Here is a 23096-nt window from a genome sequence, read left to right as displayed (position 1 = left end):
TTAAAGCTGAATTGCTTTTTTAACGGCTTCCGTTTCGGCTATCAGTTCGGATTCGCACGAAAATAAAGTAACGGTAAGTTGCCGTTTTAAAGATTAACTGATTGCTTCGCTTTCGACGTTAAAAATAAAGCTTTTTATAAATTTGCGTATTAATTAATAACTATTTTAATTTGCGTCGGAAAAGCTAGTCAAGTCGCTTAAGTCTTTTCGATAAACGAGTTCGTAGCGAATAGTTTCTTTTAAGTAGCGAATAATGCGTTTCGCTGCTTTTATATGTTTTATAATTAAATTTAAAGCAAAACGATTAATTATAAAAATTAAAAAAGCAATATCGAGCTTAAAACTTAAGTATAGCGTATATAAGCGAACCGATAAGTCGTTAGTATTCGTAACGAAGCTCGAAAAAAGTTTAATACTTTAATAAAAGTAAGATTAAGACTTTAAAAGAAACTTTTATTAGTGTATCGTAAATATTATAATCTTTTATTTTAAAGTTTTAAATGATCTTTTTAATATAAGCTTGTTATTTGAAATTAAGCGTTCGATTAGCGCGATCTCGAGTAATTATTATGCTTAAGTAATAAGTTATTAATTCGAAATCAATTATTTAAAAACGTTAAAACAAAGCAGCTTTAAGTTTATTAACTTTAACGCGATTACGATCGAAGATAAGTAAGTTATCGACGTAAATAGCAATAATAATTCTTTTTTTATAAAAAACGCTTGCGTTAGTATCGAAAGGTTTAAATCTTATTTCGATAAAGAATTCGAATAAAGTATTATATTAAACGCAAAAGGCTTATTTAAATCCGTAAAATGCGCGGTTTAGTTTGCAAACCTTTTTAGTTTCGTTTTCGAGCTTAATAAGTTGTTTTACGTAAACGGATTCGGCAACCTTTTTATATAAGAACGCGGTTTTAACGTTTATTTAATCGATTTTTTAATTTAAAGTAATAGCGATAGCGAAAATCATTTTATAACTTATAAGCTTAACGATTATAGCAAAAGTCTCGATATAATTAATGCTTTCTTTTTATTGATTTCTTTTAACGACTTAACGTGCTTTCTAACGGATTATAAAGCCGTTAGGTCTTCGCTTATATTTATATACTTATCGACCGAGAAAGACGCGTTAAGTCGTAAATAAGTCGATAAAGTCTTAAGTATTATTTTCGTAAAGTGATTTCTATTTTTCGGTTATAGCTTTTAGCTAAGCCGTTCGATTACTATCGGTTATAATTTGTTTATAAGTCTTTAGTTCGAAAAGTTCAAAAGAGTTAGCTTCGAAAAAAGTGATTTTTATTATAAGATTAAATAAAGCTTAAATATAAAAGCTGTTTTTATTTTCGGCGTGCTTAACTTTGAATTTCTTTTTCGGTTTTAAAGTTTACTTTGTTAAAAGTGCTATAAAAGCGATTAAGTTAAGTAAATTAAAGTCTCGGTAAAGCTTAAGATAAAGTTTAAAAAGAGTTAGCGAAAGAAAAAGAGTTCGAAAAATAAAATCGAACGTACTTTCGAAAGACGAAAAAAAAGAAAAAAGAATCGAAAGATAATAAAAGCGATTAAAAGTATCGAAAATATAAAAGTTCTTTCAAAAAAGTAAAAGTCGAAAATCTTAAGCGGTAAGCTTTCGAGCTGAATAGTCTTCGTTCTTAGCGGTAAGCGAGAAGCGTAAGCATTTTAGCTTTGTATTAAGTAAACCTTCGGTTTTGCGCTTTAAAAGCGTTAAAAAGTAAAAATCAAAAAAGTAAAAAGCGGAATTAAAGTACGGAAAAGTAAATAATCTTTTTATAAAATCTATTTATTCGATAGCGGCAAAAGCTAAAAGCTGCTTAATTATATGCGCGCTATATACCTTTTTAATAAGACCGTCGGTCGTTAAAATACGATAAATATAATCACTTTCGTATTTAATCAACCTTTTATAAAAAACTCGTTTAATATACGGTTTTATCTTTTTAATTTTGCTTTCGAAAAACTAAGTTTTAAAGCCGATAATGCGTAAATGCGAAACGAACGGTTTGTATAAATTCGTAGCTTTAAAAAGAATTATACTAATAAAGCTATAAAAGCGACGAAAGTAAAAGTAAACGGCAATATAAAGCAGTTCCGGCTATTATTTCGCATCGAATTTAAAACTTTGCAAAAGCGTTTTTATAATATCTTAAAGTGTTCGTCCGATCTTTTCGATAGCTTTATTTATTTATAAATTGTACGGAATAGCAAGTTTAAATCGAACGCTTATCTCGGCTAAATGTTCTTAAAAACGCCGAAAGACGTATTCGCTTTCGTTATCGATGCGAAAACGTATAATCCTTTTTCGATAAAAAGCTTAAAAGAATTTAAATTTATTTAATGCTTTAAACTTATACTTTATATTATAGCACTCGACCTTTTTTATCTTATCGTAATAAAAATAAATAAAATAAGTAAAGCCGTCGTATTTTTTACGAAAAGGTTTAATAATATTTATATAAATAAGCTCGTCGGAATACCGTTTTAAATTAATATATCTTTTATATACTCTTTTAATCATTCGACCGTCGAAGCAGCTTTCGCAAGCGCATAAAAAAAAAGTATACGTAAGTTTATATCTTTTAATAGTTTTTGCATTTTTAATAAGTTTTTTTATCCGAAATGTTTAAAACGCTTATATTAAACAGCTTAAGCCTTTTTAATAAAAAAAGCGGCTAAAGCTCGATATTAAAATCGTTATTAAAAAGGATTTAAAATATCGAAAATCGAAGCTAATTAAAAGAAGTAAACGTAGCGTCGTTAATTAAAATCGAAAGCTTTATATATATAATTTAAGCGAAAAACTCGATTTATAAGCTAGCGTAAATCGATATTAAAGCAAAACAAATCTTAAGCGATTCGAGCGATGAAAACTAAAAAGTTTTTGCTTAATAAAAAAAGCAAAGCACTTTTCTCGCTTAAAATTATACTTATACCTTTTCGAATAAGATTTAAATAAAAAAAAAAGTTAATATTAAAGTTCGAATAATAAATAACGTTATATAAACGAATCTAACTAAAGCTACCGTCGTTTGTTTTAACGAATAAAGCAATTATACTTTTCTTTTAAAATAAAAATAAATAACTCTTTATTTTAAAAACGATAATTGCTTCGTTTAAATCGAATAAAAAGATATTTTCGAAAAACTTTTAACGATAAAACATATGCTTAATGCAGTTATTATTAAAGATAAAAGTGTTTTCGAATGTATTTAAAAATTAAAAAGCGAAAGCGTATAAAATTTTTTAAAAGAATTAAAAAAAAATCTTTAAAAAAAGCTTTAATAAAGAGTGCGGTATGCTAAAGTAAAAGAAAAGAAAGATAAAAGAACACTATTATAGCGATAAGCCGTTGTGTTTTTTAAAAAATAAAAAAGAAAAGTAAAAAATAAAATAAAAAAGTAAAAATTATAAAAAAAATAAAAATTATTTAATATTTAAAAGTAAAAGTAATACTCGATAACAAAGTCCGGAGCTTTCGAAAACGCTGCTTTAATTAAAAATTACAAGAAAAGTTAAATCGAAAAAAAGAATAATGCTTTTAAATTAATTTTAATTAAGATAATTTACTTTTAATAAACTTTAATTGTTAATTTATATTGAAATCTCGAACGTCGAAAGCGAGTTAAAAGGTCTTATTAACGCAACTACGAATCGATAATATAAAAAGAGCAGCGAAAAGAGTTTTTTCGAAAGAATCGGTATTTTTAATCGTTTTTAATTTAGCTTGCTTAACAGCTTTATTTTTACGTTTCTTTTCGATTCGTTTATCGAAAGCAGCTTTCAAATAAAAGTAAGCTATTACGTATTCCGGCTTAAAGTAATAAGGTTTCTTGTAATAATTATAAATTATAATAAACTTATCTTTTTTTACAAGTTTATCGAGTTTTCCGTATGCGAAAAATGCTTTGCTCGAAGAGTGTTGCATTAATTGCTTTTTTTTACGAATAAAAGCTATAAAATCAACGAAAGCAGTTTTAAATTTATCGCCGTCGATATAATCGTTATTCGAAACTTAATTAAATTTAAAGTTTTCGTACGAAAACGGTAGCTAATTAAAATAAACTTTAATTATTTATAAAGCGGAAAGTTGAGTATTACTATCGAAAAGCTTAAGTTGTTCGTTTAAGCGCATAAATTCGTTATTAAAAGAAATGACGTCGTCGAACTTATTAATACGAAAAGCGAGTAACGCAAATTAAAAACGATAAAACGTCGCGATACTTTTAAGTCGAAATCGTTCTTTTAAATTTATTAATAATAGCTTTTTAAGATCGTGCTTTTTAAAGTTTCCGACGATTATAAAGCTTATTCTTTTTCTTTTAGCGAAGTTTACGACGGTTAGCTCGAGTCTGCTGCGAATAAAAAAGCAGCTTTAAGTTTAAAGTTCGTCTTACGCGTCGAGTCTTTTCTTAAACGCAAATTCCGTTTCGCTTAAAAAGCGAGTTAATCGGACTCTTATACTTTTAAAGATTTTTTCGTAAAAGTAGTTTTTATTAATAAAAGCGAAGTCGATACGTTAAAAAAACTCGACTTAATTTTCTTTATCGAAAAACGGAACAGCGAAAAGAGCGGAGAAAGAAGTAGATTAAGTATTCGCAGCTATTCTTAAAAATCGAAGTCTTAATAAGCTTAATAAAATCTTTAACGTTAGCTAATAATATCGAAGTAATATTTATCGAGATATTCTTATAAGTAATAAAAAAGTTCTTTAACTCGGAAACCGAAAAGTAGAATAAGTAAAAAAAGATAAAAAGGCTTTTCATTTAAAGCCGATAAAAAAAAAGTGTTTAAGTTTGATTCGATATTAAAAAGTTAAAAATCAAAATCAAAGTTACGATCTTTAATAAAGTCGAAGGATTAGAAAAGGGTATTGATAAGTATTTATATATAATTTATAAAAAGATTAAAGCGATAAAAGAAAGTAAAGTTAAAAAGTTAAAAGATCTTGCGAATTTTCGTATTTTTTAATAATACGAAGGTATCGTTCGTAAAAAAAGCCTTTTTTAAAGTTTTTCGAAGTTCTTAATTAGTTAAGCTATCCGTAGCGTCTTGATCTATAATTAATTTACGATAAAATAAATAAAGTTAAAAATAAAATAAAAAATCTATTAAAGTTATTCGAGTTTTATTTTATCGTAAAAGCTAAAGCGCGCTAACGTAATGCAGCTAAGTCGTTTAAAACATAATAGTCTTAGTAAAAGAGTTTTCGATTGATATTAAATATAAATAAAGTATATATACAAAGTGGATTTATAAAAAGTTAAATCTCGGAAGATTAAAGTTCATTTCGGCGTATTCCGTCGAAAAGTCTATAAATATATATATATATATATAAACTTTAAAGAAACATTATTATCCGAGATAAGTTACTATTAAAGTGTTTTTAAAAATAAAAAGTCGTATGTTTTTTAAAAAGAAATAAAAAGTTAGCGATAAACGCAAGCAATGAAAAAAAAGAGTTATGTATATCGCTAGAAAATAATTTTAAAAAAGAATATCGTATTCCGTTCCGTTTTGATTCTGTCTTTACGAAAGGTTCGATGCTAAAGAAGTCGCAAAGAGTATTAATTATAATATTTCGACGCTAAAAAAGTCGTAGCGGAAGCTTATAACTTATTAAACGGTAATACGAAGAAGAAAATAAGTAAAAAGATTCTTAATTTATTTTCTAATGAACTTAAAGAGTAGCCTTTTACTTATACATCTAAAAAGGTCTTGACACGTGATAGGTCTATCACCTGATCACATCCGACATCGACTTAGTTTTTTTCGTCGAAAAACAAAACGGCGAAAAAAGCGGGAAAAAAAGTAAATTAAGTGTTCGCAGCTATTCTTAAAAATCGAAGTCTTAATAAGCTTGATAGAATCTTTAACGTTAATTAATAATGCCGAAGTAATATTTATTAAGATATTTTTATAAATAGCGAAAAGGTTTTTTAATTTAAAAACCGAAGAATAGAATTAGTAAAAAAGGATAAAAAGGCTTTTCGTTCGAAGCCGAGAAAAAAAAAGTGTTTAAGTTTGATTCGGTATCAAAAGGTTAAAAATCAAAATTAAAATTACGATCTTTAGCAAAGTCGAAAGATTAAAAAAGAATATTAATAAGTGTTTGTATATAATTTATAAAGAGATTAAAGCGGTAAAAAAGAATAAAGTTAAAAGGTTAAAAGATCTTGCGAGTTTTCGTATTTTTTAATAATACGAAAGTATCGTTCGTAAAAAAAGCTTTTTTTAAAGTCTTTCGAAGTTCTTAGTTAGTTAAGCTATCCGTAGCGTCTTAATCTATAATTAATTTGCGATAAGATAAGTAAAGTTAAGAATAAGATAAAAAATCTATTAAAGTTGTTTGAGTTTTATTTTATCGTAGAAGTTAAAGCGCGTTAACGTAATGCGATTAAGTTATTTAAAATATAATAGTCTCGATAAAAGAGTTTTCGGTTAATGCTAAATATAAATAAAGTATATATGTAAAGTGGATTTATAAAAAGTTAGATCTCGGAAGATTAAAGTTTATTTCGGCGTATTCCGTTAAAAAGTCTATAAATATATATATATATATATAAACCTTAAAGAAACATTATTATTTAAAATGAATTATTATTAAAGTGTTTTTAAAAACAAAAGATCGTATGTTTTTAGAAAAAGATATAAAAAGTTAGCGATGAACGCAAGTAGGAGAAAGAGCTATATATATCGCTAGAAAATAATTTTAAAAAAGAATATCGTATTCCGTTTCGTTTTAATTTTGTTTTTACAAAAGATTCGATGCTAAAGAAGTCGCAAAGAGTATTAGTTATAGTATTTCGGCGTTAAAGAAGTCGCAACGAAAGCTTATAACTTATTAAACGGTAATACGAAAAAGAAAATAAGTAAAAAGATTCTTGATTATTGTTTAATAAACTTAAAGAGTAGCCCTTTACTTATACATCTAAAGAGGTCTTGACACGTAATAGGTCTATCACCTGATCACATCCGACAAAAGCTTCGATTTTTAAGTTAAAATTGACGAATAAAGTAATCAAACTCGTAGCGATAATGCTTGCTCGGTAAAAAAGAAAAGCATAAGTATTATCGGAATAAGTGTTATAAAAAAATAAAACGTATAAGTTTCGTTTGCTTTCGAGAATGATAAACGGTATTTAAAAACGAAAGTTTTCGTTTTAATAAAAATCATAGCGAAAAAAAGCTTCGAAGATCTTAACGTAGCCGTATTCTTTAATCCGTTTTATAATAATTTGTTTTTGCTTAATTAAATCGCTTATTATAATATATATTATGTTATAAGATTATAAGTAATCTTCTTTAAGTTTAACGTTCTTTTAAGTCTGATTTTACATCGATAGCAATAAGCACTCGAAGAACTTTTATTTCAATTGCTTATTAATAATATCTTTATTAGCTAAGCAAGCAAGCTTCGTAAAGTTAAATTATTAAATGAATTATAAAAGCTCCGCTTTAAAAGCTTTTTCTTTTACTATTTACTTATTGCTTAAGTCGTTTAAGAATCTAATATTATCCTTTTACTTAGTTAAGTCGAATGCTTTATATTCTTTTTTAATTATCGATTTGAATTCGTTTTAAGTTACTTTGCTATCCGAAAAGCTTCCGAAGCTCTCGATATTGCATCGTATATTATAACCGAAAGAGCTAGAAATATTATATTCGGCAAAGCATTGCTTTTTTTTCGAATCATTAACGATATTATAATCTTTAAACGCTCGTTCGAACTAGCGAATATAATTTATAATATTAGCTTTATCGAAAGCAAGCATTTTAAAAGCTTTAAGTCCGAAAAGAAGTTTACGAATACTTACGTAATTCGAAGCATTTACGAAAAGTAAGAAAGCTTAAATCCTTTTTACTTCGTCTTCGATTAGCTTGCGAGTAGCATCGTCGTTAAATCCGAAATCTTTTTAAGTCGAAGAAGTCATAGCTTTTTTCGATTTCCGAAAGCTTTAACGTAAGCCCGTTAAGTTAAATTAATAAATATCGATTAAAGTATAAAAGTGTTTCGAAACAGATATAAAAAAAAGATAAAAATAATATAAATATAAAAGAATAATAAAAATAAAATAATACAATTTTATAATAAATATTAAATAAACAAAGAAATATTATAAAAATATAAGATCTTAATACGTCGAAAGTGATTTATTAAAGAATCGAGTATCGATCGCTTCGAGCTAAATAATCGAAACCAAATCGATATAATAGATAATCTTAATAATAAGTTTAACTTTATAACGTAAGATCCGTAATAAGCGGAAAAGTAATTGCTAAGATTAAGTATATCGAAATAAAAACGAAGTCGAATAATAGCCGAGCTTTTGTACAAGCATATAGCTTGCTTTTAATATAATACGACACCGAAACGGATCCGAATTATAAAACATTTATTTTCGCTCGTTATATCTTTTATTTATTAAAGCGAAAGATATTCGAAGGCAGTTCGGAGTTTTTATTCATAATTTCCGTTGCGAAGTAAATATTAAATCTTAACTTTTTAAGCTTAACGTAATATTTCCGGTACTTAGCTACTGCTTAACCTTTTAAAAAAGAATGAGTAGTAGACTAGTATTAAAAGCGATATTGAATCGTAAAAGTGAAATATACTAAACGAATAATACTTCGGACGTATCGCTGTGCAAAGTAGTTTAAGTAAATAGTACTTTATAAATACCGAATTGAACTTTAATTAGCTTGATCTTCGAATTAAAATAACGACTTTTTAAATAGTACTTATCGAGTATATCAAATAGCATGCTTAACGGATACAAATCGAAGAAAGATTGCTTTTAAAATAATAGCTTCGAAGCTTATATGCAAAAGCACTTAATTATTAGTTTAACGTATATCGAATACTCTTCGAAAATGCATCGTAAAAGCATATAATCAATAGCTTAGCGTATAACGTAAACTTCGAATATATAGCTTCTCGCAAAAAAAGCAAATTTAAAAAAGATATAAAGACCAGCTTTTAATTCGATTCTTTGCGTAAGTCATTAAATATATATAAAAAAGAAGAGTTCTGATATATACTTAACGTCAAACTAAGAGATATATATATATATAACTATAATAAAATCGTAAGTGAATAAGAAAAGAAAAGAAAAACGATCGAAAGACACTCGAGTGTGTTTTGTATATACGTGTATTATATTGTGTAATAATCTAGTGCTAGTTCAAAGAAGAACTAACTACTCGTTTATATAAAACCTTGCACGTAACTTAACCACGTGCTTAACAAGGCTAGAGCATGCAGCGCACCTACGTAACAAAAGTGCTTAGCATCAGTATTATATACATAGACAAAACAAATATAGACCCCCAACTCCACCACAATATTAAGACCTTTATTACGGTCGTTAAGCTTATAAGTTATAAAATGATTTTCGTTATCGCAATTGCTTTAAATTAAGAAATCGATTAAATAAACGTTAAAACCGCGTTCTTATATAAAAAGGTTGCTGAATCCGTTTACGTAAAACATGTCAGATATGATCAGGTAATAGACTTATTACGTATCAAGACCTTTCTAGATATATAAGTAAAAAGCTATTCTTTAAGTTTATTAAACAAGAATTAAAAATCTTTTTATTTACTTTTATTCTTCGTATTACCGTTTAATAAGTTATAAGCTTCTGCTACGACTTTTTTAACGCCGAATACTATAATTAATACTTTTTACGACTTCTTTAACATCGAACTCTTATACCACACTTTTACATTACCTCTTTTGAATTTAAAGGATCCTTTAATAAGGCCCTTTCTTGCCGTCCAGGCTTGCAAACAACTTCATTTTCTGACGTTTCAGACCTTTCTTATTCTTTTCGAACTGCTTTCGTCTCGGTAGCTCGAAAAATAATAAGTAAAACACTAAACCGCCGCTCTCGAAGCAATACTACGGCCGACTTCACTCGATTAAACGAAGCAATAACACTTTATTATAATTTTATTAAACGTTTTTAAAACGAGCAACGAAATATAAACAATCAAGTACTTTCGAAGCTCATTATAAATGTTAAAGACTAGCTCGATACTTTTAACTACGCTAAAGTAAAAGCGCAAGTAAAAGCTTTAAATAAAAAGAGAGCGGATACGCAACGTATTATCTTTTAATACTTCGAAATGAACGACAAATTTGTCGCATCGATTTAAAGTATAGCGGACAAAGCTATTGCTCGCAAAATTATTAAAAAATCTACGAACTTTATCACTATTATTCTTTACGTTAAGTCCGGCGGAGAGATCTTTGTTTTTATTCGCATTCGTAGCGAATCTTTTTACTTACTTTTTATTAAGACGCTACTATTACTTTTTCTTATTAACTTTACGGAAGCAGCGGCCGGAAGAGTCGATTTGACTTTAACAAAAGCCAAGCCTTAAGCTAAAGCTTTAATTAAGAAAAGCGGACTTAATTAAACCTTATTTTCGAATAAAGCTTTATTATCTTTAGCTCTTATATACTCGGAAAAACTCGACCTCCGAATTTTCGTTACAATTATAAACGAAGTTAAACGCAATCGACTTTAATATCTTTATGCTTTACGCAAAGCGCTAATCGACTCTTTTCGCGATTTTATAATAAACTTTATTACCGAAATACACGCGACTCAGATTAAATAATCACTTTTAATTAAAGACTTATAAATACGTAATACTTTTATTAATTAAAAAAGAAAAGAAACGGTTAAGCGTCTTTTATTCGCGATTAAAGTCGAAATACTATAGCTTTAATACAACTACGCGGTTTGCTATATCTTTTACTTTATATACGTTTTTAATAAAAACGATAAGCTAAAATTGATATTAATTAAAAACCTCGTTCTTGATAAAGTAGTTGCATAAACGAAACAAACGCTAATCGAAATCAAAATCAGCGATAAAAGTGTCGACTTTAAAGCTTTTAACGTTATTATAACTTTAATCGTTTTTTTTTTAAAAAAAGTAAAGCTTTTCCGTTTTTTTAATATAAAAGACACGGCTAAATTGATTAAAAAGAAATACAAGATTACGAAACACGACTTAAAATGCTAAAGATATTATAACTTTGCTAAATATACTTAATACTTTCGCTATAATAAATACAGCTAAAAAATCGATTAGCACGACGGCTTAGCTTATAGCGATTACATAGCGCCGGCGAAGTGCGCGAACTGCTATAGTCTTTTCGAAGCCGAGCATTAAAACTGCTTTATTATCTCGTATAAAAAAGACGGCAAATTAATACGGCTCATAAAGAAAAAGCTCGCGGCTATCCGACGAGTTAGCGCTAAGAATTATAAAGAAAAGCACGCACGTAATAACACTTTATGCTTTATACTCGCAGCTTTTATAAGCAGCGTTACTACTATTATTATTACTAGCAATAGCACTTTTAATACAAATACTTTAGCATATCTATTGCGTTAAGCACAAAGCTCGAAAGCAATTGATGCTATAAATATCGATACGGCGAAAGCTTTAACAACGCGCAAGCGCGTCGCAAAACAAAAAGTAACGGAATACGAACGCATAACTTCGATACTTATCTTTACTTTTAATAGTCGCTTAAAAGCTTAAAAAAGCTATAAGGTAATCAAGCAAAAACTTAAAGTCAAGCTTAAGATCTTACTTTTAACGGACGCGGACGCGGACTCGAAAGACGAATTTACTTTTTAATTTATTTAATAAATAATATATTGATGCGAACCGGCTACGGCTATACGATACGGTTTAAGCTCGATATACACGTCGGATAAGTTAACATAAGACGCTTTACACTTAATCACTAAATTATACTCTTTTTAACGCATAAGCATAAAATAGATATGATATACGTGCAAAAACTAATTACTTACTTTAATATAAAGATATAAACACACTTCGCTTTTAACATTTATTTTTAAATAGACTTATAAAGAACTTCGAAGAACAATTTTAAAGCCGAAAAGCTTCGAGTTTTTATTTACATTCGCAAAAAAGCTAGACTTTATATAAAGCAGCGACGACCGGTTTAAAATAAAGACATACTTTAAATCGACGTTAATAAATATATTATCTTTAACGCTTACAAACAACCGACTATTAATAAAATCATCGATTACGTTTTATATTTTACTTTTAATTATAAATGCTTAATAAAAAAAGACTTTAATATGCAATACGAGATATTTAAATTAAAGGTTCGAACCGCTTATTAAAAAAAAAATCTTGCGGATTAATTTATAGCGAGCAGCATAAACTTTATCGGCGTGCTAAAAGAACTTATATATTAGCTCGGCTACGTTTTAGATCTTACTTTCTTAAATATACCGCACGCTATTACGGTAATAAAAGAAGACTTGCACAACACTTTAGATTATTAGACTTTAATTACTACGATCCCGAAAAGAAAGCGTATGCTAATAAACTAGTTCTATAAGAAAATAATAAATAAAGACATAGATAAGTTTAAAGACTTTATACGCAATAGCATAAACACTTTTATTAACCTTTTAAGTTTTTACGACTCCGCACAAATTAAAAGAAATGCTTTAGCTTTCGTAAAGATCTTTAAAAATGCAATTAAAGCCGTCGGCACACTTTGTCGAAACATAAGCAAAACCGCTTTTTAATAAACTCTAAAAGTTAAACAAGCTTATTACGAATACATCGAAGCGCGTTAAAACTTCATTGACCGTGTTTTAACGAACGAGACTAAGCACTTTCGCAACGCTATACGCAAAGCTAAAAAAGATTATTAGATACAAGTATTAAACGGAGTTGCAAACGATAAAGACTTGTATAAAGTAGTCGGTTAGCACAAGCTAATTATTAACTTTAAATCTTTTTCTTTTATATATAAAAAAGTTATCGTGCAAGATACTAAAGAAAAAGCAGACTTATTACGACGGATTATACTCGGCCGGTTTAGCGCCGAAGATAACCTTTTAAAAGAACTTTAATACGATAGCACGAAGCACTTGCCGTAAGACTTAATAGTCTTTTTTAAAGAAGTAAAACAAAGCATTATAAAGATAACTAGCACTTCGCTAAGTATAAACCGGATCACTATTAAGCTTTTGAAAAAAGTTTAATAGCATATCCGATATTATATCTACGCTTTATTTAATACTTACTTCTAGCACAACTTCTTCTTAACTTATTAGAAACTAACGGAAGTGGTTATAATGCTTAAAGTAAGTAAGAAAGATAAGACTTCGGTGCGCTCGTAGCGCTTTATAGCCTTTTTTTTATATATATTTAAAAGCTTAAAGCGCATTATCGTTAAGCGAATTGCTTAAACTTCTTTGACTTTAAGCATTCTAAACTTTTAATACGGCGGAGCTTTATTTAAGCGATCTGCTATAGACTTCGTAGCTTGCTTTACTTACGATATCGAAGCAGCTTTTTTAATAAGCAAGATTGTTACGATAATAATACTAGACGTTTAAAAGGCTTTCGACGCTTTGCTTAAACGCCGGCTTTTTAAGCGTATAAATAAGCAAAGCTAGCTCTTCCTTTTTTAAAGTTTATTTACTTTTTCTTTAGCGACCGACAAGTTTAAATACGCTTCGAAAGTGCAATTACGGACCGCTACGACGTAAAATGTAGCATACTTTAAAGATCACCGTTATCTTTCGTTTTATATATGCTATACTTCGCGGAACTCTTTAATTAAAATACAATATTACGATTTAAATACGTTAATAATATTTATATTTATAAAGCATCACACTTATTTATATTTAATATTACTTTTTTAACGACGGATATTCAAAATATTTTAGCTTATAAAGCAAAGAATCAAATCTTCTTCGCTTTAAAAAAGATAAAAATGATCTACTTTTTTTACAAGAACGACGACTTTGCTTTAAACATAATTATCTTATAATTAAATAAAACCGATATCACTCTAAGCTTTTAAGCGCAGCTTTCGACGATAAAAGCTATTCTGAAGTTACGATAGCTTAAAATCTAATTCGATCGGAAAATGACTTTCAAACGCTACTTGTCCGAAAAAGCTAAAAAAGCACGACGAATAGCATTTTATATTAAAAGCTTCGCTCGCACGGCGGACGGTCTTTTCGCTTACGCGCTACGTAAAGCAATGATCACTTGCGTACTATTATTGATTTTATATAGTATCGAAGCTTAATACGAAAAACGAATAAAGCTCTTACGATACTTAACTAAAGACAACTTAAATAAAAAAGTCAGCGTAAGCTTAAGAAAACATATCGATACGGTTAACAAAATCATTGCTCACGCAGCGAAAAAGGTCTTTCTTATTTAGCGCACGGCTTTAACTATTACCTTTTTAAAAGACGCCGGACTCTTTTTCGAAAAAGTAGCTTTCGAAGAAACTAAAGTGCGATAAGCATTGCGGCTACGAATAATAGACGAAGCTTATTTAATAATAAAGCGTATCTTTTCTTTTATAATCATTAAAAGTCTTGCCGCAAGCTTTCGATAGCGGATCAAAACAAAACTTTAAAAACTAAAAGCTATGCTTCTTTCTTGCTTACGATTAAAGCTAGCTCACTTTTATTTCTTAGCTAAATATCGCACGGATCCGACTTAAAGCGTTAAAAAAGAGCAAGCTATTAAAAACTTTAAAAAGTAGTAAGCTTAGTTTATCGATCGAAATATCACTTTCTTTTTAAACAGCTTAAAGCAATATAAAGACGAGCATAAATACGTCGAATACAAATACGCTATCTATTAAAGACAAAAGAAAATAGCTATAAGCAAAAGAGCTATTAACAACTTATCGTACGTTTTTAACGCGAAAACAATAAAAGCTTAAAAAGCATTCGAGCACGCTATTCGGCCTTTATTAAACTTTAATTATTATCGTATATAGCTATGCATAAACAATACGTCCGTAATCTAATGTATACGAAGCATAGCTTCAGCTACTTCTTAATAAGCGTTCTTACGTATTTAAAAAGTGATAAAACAATTAAAAGTCAACGTTAAATAAGCTTCGAAACATATCGGCATCACGAGTAATAAAATTGCAAATCGACTCGCCGACGAAAGAGCAAAGCTTAAACTTATACTAAGTCTCACTTTAAAGCTTACGGCGTTCGAGATCAAGTCTATTATTAAAACTTTAATCGATTAAGCAAAAGACAAATAATAAAGTGTAAGTAAAGCGAAGCTCTTTACTTAATATCGCGATTAAAGTCTCGAGTACGCAAGTAAAGCTTTGCTAAAACTATACTTGCTTAAGTACGTCTTATATAAACTACTCGCGCTACGCACTTAGCATAAAGACTTTGCGTAATATTATCGGAAGTATCGTTATAAAAACGCGAAAACCACTTGCTTTTATCGAAAAGACAAGTCTTCGATATATATTGCTTTTTATAAAAAAGCGCAACGCTTTTTCAATCGATAGCTTAAAAAGACACGACCACTTACTCCGCTTTCTACTTCGCGGGAAGCGACTGCTTATATACGCTTTTTTAAAGCCTTATTAACTAACTTTTATAGCTTCTTAAAAGTCACGAAGTTTTACTTTAAAATCTGCTTTCGATACTAATAATAAGTCGACCTTGCACGTCGAAGTATTACTACGAAAGCTTATACTTATTTAGCTATTAACTTATTTCTAATAGTTTTTCTTTCTTTCTCTTTTCTTTTTATATTAAACGAGCTTAAGTGCTCCGTTATAAACTCAGCTACCTGCGTAGCCCGCTTCGATAAACGACACTGACTTCGGTCTTTTATAAAAACTCGCTTATATGCTTACTTGATATATTCTTTACACACCGTTTTAATAAAAGGAAACACCGCTGTATTTATACTATTCTCTCGAAAACTGCTCTTACGCTATATGCGTCTTGTGCTCTTATATATGTAAAGACTAGCTGCACGTCTGTATACCCTTAAGGAGGTCACAGGACTCGTTATAAAAAGCGACCCGTGGACGTTAAACGAATACTACTACTACTACTATTAACATCGAACTCTTCGTAAAAACAGAATCAAACGAAAATAAAATACGATATTCTTTTTTAAAACTATTATTTAACGATATATATAATTCTTTTTCTTTTTTACTTACGTTTATCGTTAACTTTTTATATCTCTTTTTAAAAACATATAACATTTTGTTTTTAAAAACGCTTTAATAATAACTTATCTCGAAGAATAGTGTTTTTTTAAAGTTTATATATATATATATATATATATGTATAGACTTTTCGACGGAATACGCTGAAATAAACCTTAATCTTTCGGGATTTAATTTATTATAAATCTACTTTATACATATACTTTATTTATATTTAACATCAATCGAAAACTTTTTTACTAAAATTATTATGTTTCAAACGACTTAACTGCATTACGTTAACGCGCTTTAGCTTTTACGATAAAATAAAACTCGAATAACTTTAATATATTTTTTATCTTATTTTTAACTTTACCGATCTTATCGCAAATTAATTATAAATCAAGACGCTACGGACAGCTTAATTAATTAGAAAATTCGAAAGACTTTAAAAATAGCTTTTTTTATAAACAATACTTTTGTATTATTAAAGAATACGAAAACTCGTTAAATCTTTTAACTTTTCAACTCTACTTTCTTTTACCGCTTTAATCTTTTTATAAATTATATATAAATACTTATTAACACTTTTTTTTAATCTTTCGATTTTATTAAAAATCGTGACTTTAATTTTAATTTTTAACTTTTTAATATCGAATTAAACTCAAACACTTCTTTTTTATCGGCTTCGAACGAAAAGCTTTTTTGTTTCTTTTCACTTATTTTATTCTTCGGCTTTCGAATTAAAAAACTTTCTCGTTAATTACAAAAATATCTCGATAAATATTACTTTAATACTATTAGCTAACAATAAAAATTTTATTAAGTTTATTAAAACTTCGATTTTTAAAAATAATTATAAACACTTAATCTACTTTTTCTTCCGTTCTTTTCGCTATTCCGTTCGTCGACGAAAAGAACTAAATCGAGTTCTTTTAACGTATCGACTTCGCTTTTATTAATAAAACTACTTTTACGAAAAAATCTTTAAAAGTATAAGAGTTTAATTAACTCGCTTTTTAAACGAAACGGAGTTTGCGTTTAAAAAAAGACTCGACGCGTAAAACGAACTTTAAACTTAAAACTGCTTTTTTATTTATAGCAAACTCGAGTTAACCGTCGTAAACTTCGCTAAAACAAAAAGAATAAGCTTTATAATCGTCGGAGACTTTAAAAAGCACGATTTTAAAAAGCTATTATTAATAGATTTAAAAGAACGATTTTAACTTAAAAGCGTCGCGACGTTTTATTATTTTTAATTCGTATTGCTCGTTTTTCGTATTAACGAGTTCGATAATATTACTTCTTTTAATAACGAATTTATACGCTTAAACGAATAACTTAAGCTTTTTAATAATAATATTCAACTTTCTGCTTTATAAATAATTAAAGTTTATTTTAATTAACTATCGTTTTTATACGAAAACTTTAAATTTAATTAAAACTTTAATAACGATTATATTAACGGCGATAAATTTAAAACTACTTTCGCTAATCTTATAGCTATTACTCGTAAAAAAAAGCAATTAATATAGCATTCTTCGAGTAAAGCATTTTTTATATACGGAAAACCTAGCAAACTTATAAAAAAAGATAAGTCTATTATAATTTATAATTATTATAAAAAGCTTTATTATTTTAAGCCGGAATGCGTAATAGCTTATCTTTATTTAAAAGCTGCTTTCGATAAACGAATCGAAAAGAAACGTAAAAACAAAGCTATTAAGCAAGCTAAATTAAAAACGATTAAAAATATTAATTTTTTCGAAAAAACTTTTTCCGCTACTTTCTTTATGCTTTCGATTCGAAGCTGCGCTAATAAAACCTTTTAACTCGCTTTCGACGTTCGAGATTCCGATATAAATTAATAATTAAAGTTTGCTTAAAGTAAATTATTTTAATTAAAACTAATTTAAAAGCATTATTCTTTTTTTAAATTAAACTTTTTTCGTAATCTTCGATCGAAGCAGCGTTTTCGAAAGCTCCGGACTTTATTATCGGATACTTCTTTTACTCTTAAGTATTAAATAATTTTTATTTTTTTTATAATCTTTACTTTTTTACTTTCTTTTTTGCTTTTTTTTTTTACTTTTTAAAAAACACGACGGCTTACCGTCGTAACGATGTCTTTTTATCTTTTTTTTCTTTTACTTTAATATACCGCACCTTTTATTAAAGCTTTTCTTAAAAACTCTTTTTTTCAATTCTCTTAAGAAACTTTGCACGCTTTCGCTTCTTAGTCTTTAAATACACTCGAAAACATTTTTATTTTTAATAATAACTATATCAAGCATATGTTTTACTATTAAATGTTTTTCGAAAATATTTTTTCATTCGACTTAAGCGAAGCAATTACCGTTTTTAAAATAAAAAGTCATTTATTTTTACTTTAAAGAAAAAGTATAATTGCTTTACTTGTTAAAACGAACGATAATAGCTTCGATTAAATTCGTTTATATAACGTTATTTATTATCTGAACTTTAATACTAACCTTTTTTTTTTGCTTAAATCTTATTCGAAAAAGTATAAGTATAACTTTAAACGAAAAAAGTACTTTACTTTCTTTATTAAATAAAAATATTTTAACTTTTATTACTCGAATCGCTTAAAATTTGTTTTACTTTAATATCGATTTGCGTTAGCTCTTAAATCGAATTCTTCGCTTAAATTACATATATAAAGCTTTCGATTTTAATCAACGACGCTATGCTTATTTCTTTTAATTAGCTTTAACTTTCGATACTTTAAATCCTTTTTAATAACGATTATAATATCGAGCTTTAACCGCTTTTTTTATTAAAAAAGCTTAAATTATTTAATATAAACGTTTTAAACATCTCGAACAAGAAAACTTAATAAAAATACAAAAGCTATTAAAAAACATAAACTTACGTATACTTTTTTTTTTATGCGCTTACGAAAGCTGCTTCGATAATCGAATGATTAAAGCAATATATAAAAAACATATTAATTTAAAACGGTATCTCGATAAGCTTATTTATATAAATATTATTAAACCTTTTCGCAAAAAGTACGACGGCTCGACTTATTTTATTTATTTTTATTACGATAAAATAAAAGAAGTCAAGTGATATTATGGAAAGGAAGAGCTCCGACATATACCTAACGTCAAATCAAGAGATATATGTGTATATAGCTATAATAGAATCGTAAGTGAATAAGAAAAGAAAAGAAGGACGATCGAAAACACTCAAATATGTGCTATGTATACGTGTATTATATTGTATAGTAATATAATAATGGTTTAAAAAAAAACCAACTACTCGTTTATATAAAAGCTTGCACGTGACTTAACCACGTGCTTAGCAAAGCTAAAGCATGCAGCGCACTTACGTGACAAAAGTGCTTAACATTAGTACTATATATATAAATAAAACAAATATAAAGCTTTAATTCTATTATATACGTCTTTCTTTCGAATCAAACTCGCTTTCGAGTCACTTCTTATCGAAGTAATAAGGTTAAGTTTGCAAAACGAGCATATAACCGAATTGCATAGTCGCAATACAATCTTAAAGTACTACTTAATAATGCATCGCCGGATCGGTGTTAATACGAAAGCATATTAGTAATATGATAAAGAAAATAAAAATAGCAACGAGAATGCAAGATAATCTTTCGAGTTTAATTCTTTTTTATATCTTTTGTAGCACTTTTATTTAATTATAAGAACAATATCAACTCGAGCGTTAATATTATCGTCAAGATAAGCGTGCGCTAACTTAAGCGGTCAAGTAGTAACGCACTGCCGAATCGGTAATAACGCGAAGCTTAAAGCGGTAACGTAATAAAGAAAACAAAAGCAGCAGTATATACTCGAAGTCTTGTTATAAACAATTAACTTTCTTTTTATATCAATTTTATACTTTTTTTATCTTTTTCTTAATATTATTACTTATTAACTTTATTATCTGTCGGATATGATCAGGTGATAGACTTATTACGTATTAAGACCTTTCTAGATGTATAAGTAGAAGGCTACTTTTTAAGTTTATTAAATAATAATTAAAAATCTTTTTACTTATTTTCTTTTTCGTATTACCGTTTAATAAATTATAAGCTTCCGCTGCGACTTCTTTAGCGCCGAAATATTATAACTAATACTTTTTGCAACTTCTTTAGCATCGAATCCTTTGCAAAGACAAAATCAAAATAAAACGGAATACGATATTTTTTTTTAAAACTATTTTCTAACGATATACACAATTTTTTTTTTTTATTGCTTGCGTTTATCGCTAACTTTTTATATTTTTTTTTTAAAAAAATACGACCTTTTGTTTTTAAAAACACTTTAATAATAACTTATCTCGAATAATAATGTTTTTTTAAAGTTTATATATATATATATATATTTATAAACTTTTCGATAAAATACGCCGAAATAAACCTTAATCTTTCGAGATTTAACTTTTTATAAATCTACTTTATATATATACTTTATTTATATCTAGTATTAATCGAAAACTTTTTTATCGAAATTATTATGTTTTAAACGACTTAACCGTATTACGTTAACGCGCTTTAGCTTTTATAATAAAATAAAACTCGAATAACTTTAATAGATTCTTTATTTTATTTTCAATTTCACTTATTTTATCGCAAACTAATTATAAATCAAAACGCTGCGGATAATTTAATTAATTAAAAACTTCGAAAGACTTTAAAAAAAGCTTTTTTTACGAACGATACTTTCGTATTATTAAAGAATACGAAAACTCGTAAGATCTTTTAACTTTTTAACTTTACTTTCTTTTACCGCTTTGATTTCTTTATAAATTATATATAAATACTTATTAATACCTTTTTTTAATCTTTCGACTTTATTAAAAATCGTAACTTTAATCTTAATTTTTAACTTTTTAATACCGAATTAAACTTAAACACTTTTTTTTTATCGACTTCGAACGAAGAGCTTTTTTGCTTCTTTTTATTTATTTTACTTTTCGGTTTCCGAGTTAAAAAACCTTTTTATTACTTATAAAAATATCTCGATAAATATTATTCCGGCATTATTAGCTAACGTTAAAGATTTTATCAAACTTATTAAGACTTGAATTTTTAAAAATAATTGCGAACATTTAATTTTTTTTTTTTTCCGCTTTTTCCGCCGTTTCGTTTTTCGATGAAAAAAACTAAATCGAGTTTTTTTAACGTATCGACTTCGCTTTTATTAATAAAAACTACTTTTACGAAAAAATCTTTAAAAATATAAAAGTCCGATTAATTCGCTTTTTAAGCGAAACGGAGTCTGCGTTTAAAAATAGACTTAATGCGTAAAACGAATTCTAAACTTAAAGCTACTTTTTTATTCGTAATAAACTCGAGCTAACCGTCGTAGAGTTTATTAAAAGAAAAAGAATAAGCTTTATAATCGTCGAAGACTTTAAAAAGTACGATTTTAAAAAGCTATTATTAATAGATTTAAAAGAACGATTTCGATTTAAAAGCGTCGCGACGTTTTATCGTCTTTAGTTTGCGTTATTCGCTTTTTGCATTAACGAGTTCGACGACGTCATTTCTTTTAATAACGAATTTATACGCTTAAACGAATAACTTAAGCTTTTCGATAATAATACTTAACTTTTTATTTTATAAATAATTAAGATTTATTTAAATTAATTATCGTCTTTATACGAAAACTTTAAATCTAATTAAGTTTCGAATAACGATTATATCGACGGCGATAAATTTAAAACTGCTTTCGCCGACTTTATAACCGTTACTCGTAAAAAAAAGCAATTGATATAGTATTCTTCGAGCAAAGCATTCTTTGCATACGAAAAACCCGATAAACTTATAAAAAAAGATAAGTTTATTATAATTTATAATTATTATAAAAAACTTTATTATTTTAAGCCGAAATGCGTAATAGCTTACTTTTATTTAAAAGCTGCTTTCGATAAACGAATCGAAAAGAAGCGTAAAAATAAAGCTATTAAGCAAGCTAAATTAAAAACGATTAAAAATACCGACTTTTTCGAAAAGACTTTTTTCGCTGTTTTTTTTATATTATCGATTCGTAGCTACGCTAATAAAACTTTTCAACCCGCTTTTAACGTTCGAAATTCTAATATAAATTAGCAATTAAAGTTTGCTTAAAATAAATTATTTTAATTAAAACTAATTTAAAAGCATTATTCTTTTCTTCGATTTAACTTTTTCCGCAATTTTTAATTAAAGCAGCGTCTTCGAAAGCTCCGGACTTTGCTATCGAATATTACTTTTATTTTTAAGTATTAAATAATTTTTATTTTTTTTATAATCTTTACTTTATTATTTTATTTTTTACTTTTCTTTTTTACTTTTTAAAAATCATAACGGCTTACCGCTATAATAGTATTCTTTTATTTTTCTTTTCTTTTACTTTAACGTACCGCACTTTTTATTAAAGCTTTCTTTAAAGATTCTTCTTTTTAATTTTTTTAAAAAACTTTATACGCTTTCGCTTTTTAGTTTCTAAATACATTCGAAAATACTTTTATTTTTAATAATAGCTGTATTAAGCATATGTTTTATCATTAAGAGTTTTTCGAAAACATCTTTTTATTCGACTTAAACGAAGCAATTATCGTTTTTAAAATAAAAGGTCATTTACTTTTATTTTAAAAGAAAAGCATAATTGCTTTATCCGTTAAAACGAACGACGATAGCTTCGGTTAAATTCGTTTATATAACGTTATTTATTATTCGAACTTTAATATTAACTTTTTTTTTTATTTAAATTTTATTCGAAAAAGTATAAGTATAACTTTAAACGAAAAAAGTGCTTTACTTTTTTTATTAAATAAAAACTTTTTAATTTTTACCGCTCGAATCGCTTAAGACTTATTTTATTTTAACATCGATCTGCGCTAGCTTATAAATCGAGTTTTTCGCTTAAGTTATATATATAAAGCTTTCGATTTTAGTTAACGACGCTACGCTTATTTCTTTTAATTAGCTTTGATTTTCGATATTTTAAATCTTTTTTAATAACGATCTTAATATCGAGCTTTAACCGCTTTTTTTATTAAAAAAGCTTAAGCTATTTAA

This window comes from Drepanopeziza brunnea (genome assembly GCF_022702325.1).
Source record: "Drepanopeziza brunnea f. sp. 'multigermtubi' strain 214-2 chromosome Unknown ctg1, whole genome shotgun sequence".
In the NCBI taxonomy this organism is placed as follows: Eukaryota; Fungi; Ascomycota; class Leotiomycetes; order Helotiales; family Drepanopezizaceae; genus Drepanopeziza; species Drepanopeziza brunnea.
This window is presented reverse-complemented; position numbering follows the sequence as displayed.